Raw genomic sequence first — 2349 nt, forward strand, 5'->3', positions numbered from 1 at the left:
ATTTCTCTTAACTGGTTACTATTCAAGGGCCACAACCTTTTATACCAGGCCTGTGCCTGTACTCACTCTGTCCCAAGTAGGCTTGACAAGTCCCCCCGGGGGGCGGGGAAACCCCCGCCCCAGAGGCCCGTTCCCTGGCGGCGGCGGATCGGGCCCCGGGGGGAGCCCCACCCTGACGTGCGCGTCACCGGGAAGTAACACAACCACACTGGGGGCGGGGCCACGGTCATCCGAGGGAAAACTCTATGGTGCTCCAGACACCAGCCAGGAGTCCCCCGCTGCGGCGCAACACCCGACTTGGCAACCCTACCCCACCTGTAGGTTGACAACCCTCTATATCTATGTTGAAATGGTTAGTTGAGAGGCAATGTAGAAGGTTGTCATTAAACGTCCCATATTGTGTGTGTTTGATAAATTTTTATTATGTGTGTCCAATATCTTTGTTGATCCTGCAGCCCTAACTTTAATACCTTTCTGGGCCTCCTTTGTAAGATAGAGACATATGGCCAAGCGTCCCAATGCATGTTTGGCCCCAGGAAATTATTGTTTTCCGACGACGTTATTTTTCCTGTTTGATCACCAAGAGAAGGCGTGATCCTGTATCGAGAGCCTTCTGTTTGTCAGGCCGGGGTGTCTCCTTTCATCGTTAACAACATCCCTCTCTTGTGCTCCCCCCCCCCCGCTTTTCATTATACATTAATGAAACTGATTTGTGGAACGTAGAAACTGAGTGTAATCTCTTTGATTGATGGCTCTGTTATTTATATAGTACGTCAGGCAAATAGACCTGTGACATTTAGACTGGGCTAACCTATGTTGTTTGTATCGCGTTACTTCTGCAGCCTACAATTCCGTCCTCCAGCCTTCCTGTTGAGTTTTTCACGTGCCTTCTCGGGGAATAAACATTTTTTAACATTTACTACCACCACCACCCCAGTCTATGTACTGCCTTTCACCTTGTTGGGGCTGCCGAGAGTTTCTCACTACAAAGCATGAGAGCAGTCACCAAATAATCCACTTTCAACCCACTTTCAATGCACTTTCCAACTGGATTTTGCCAGTTCACACAGTAAAAACCCAGTTGGAAAGTGCACTGAAAGTGTATCATTTAGCGTGTGTGAGACAGCAGCCATTGAAACAACAGGAAAACAGAAGCACACAACATTCAGATATCAGATCCCAAGCCATCAGATAACCCCTCCCCCCATGCACCTAGGTATGCCAGCCTCTAGGTGGAACCTGGGGATCTTCCAGAATTACATCTCATTTCCAGACCAAAGAGATCAATTCTCCTGGAGAAAATGGCTGCTTTGGAGAGTGGACTCTATGGCATTCTGCCCCACTGATGTCCCTGTCCTCCCCAGGCTCCACCCCTAAATTTGTCAGGGTCCTTAGTCAGGGCCCTGAAGAAGATAAGTGTTTATTGGTAGTCCAGTACTAAAGAACATGTATACAGCTTGTGTCAGGAATAGCCTGCGGTATAAAAGCCCTGTCAGGGCCCTGAAGAAGATAAGTGCTTATTGGTAGTCCAGTACTAAAGAACATGTATACAGCTTGTGTCATGAATAGCCTGTGGTATAAAAGCCCTGTCAGGGCCCTGAAGAAGATAAGTGTTTATTGGTAGTCCAGTACTAAAGAACATGTATACAGCTTGTGTCAGGAATAGCCTGCGGTATAAAAGCCCTGTCAGGGCCCTGAAGAAGATAAGTGCTTATTGGTAGTCCAGTACTAAAGAACATGTATACAGCTTGTGTCAGGAATAGCCTGTGGTATAAAAGCCCTGTCAGGGCCCTGAAGAAGATAAGTGCTTATTGGTAGTCCAGTACTAAAGAACATGTATACAGCTTGTGTCATGAATAGCCTGTGGTATAAAAGCCCTGTCAGGGCCCTGAAGAAGATAAGTGTTTATTGGTAGTCCAGTACTAAAGAACATGTATACAGCTTGTGTCAGGAATAGCCTGTGGTATAAAAGCCCTGTCAGGGCCCTGAAGAAGATAAGTGCTTATTGGTAGTCCAGTACTAAAGAACATGTATACAGCTTGTGTCAGGAATAGCCTGCGGTATAAAAGCCAATGGATGTGATTTGCGCTCCCGGGCTGAAGCAAACAATCGATCGGGCAAGGAGTAAAAGCCGTTAGCTTTCCCAGCCAAGTTAATTGCAGCTGGGAACATCAACAAGGTCAAGCCAGAGACAGCACGCAGAAGCTGGACAGGGATGAGCTGGGAATGAGGAGGAGGTGCACCCCTCCACATTCCAGATCTATGACAGGGCTACCTGACATCGAGAAGACCTGGCAGTAGCAACCCTACGACACTGCCCTCAGTCACCTGCAAATAGAATAGAATTGA

Source organism: Gekko japonicus, unplaced genomic scaffold, assembly GCF_001447785.1.
Source record: "Gekko japonicus isolate JY-2015 unplaced genomic scaffold, Gekko_japonicus_V1.1 scaffold3129, whole genome shotgun sequence".
In the NCBI taxonomy this organism is placed as follows: Eukaryota; Metazoa; Chordata; class Lepidosauria; order Squamata; family Gekkonidae; genus Gekko; species Gekko japonicus.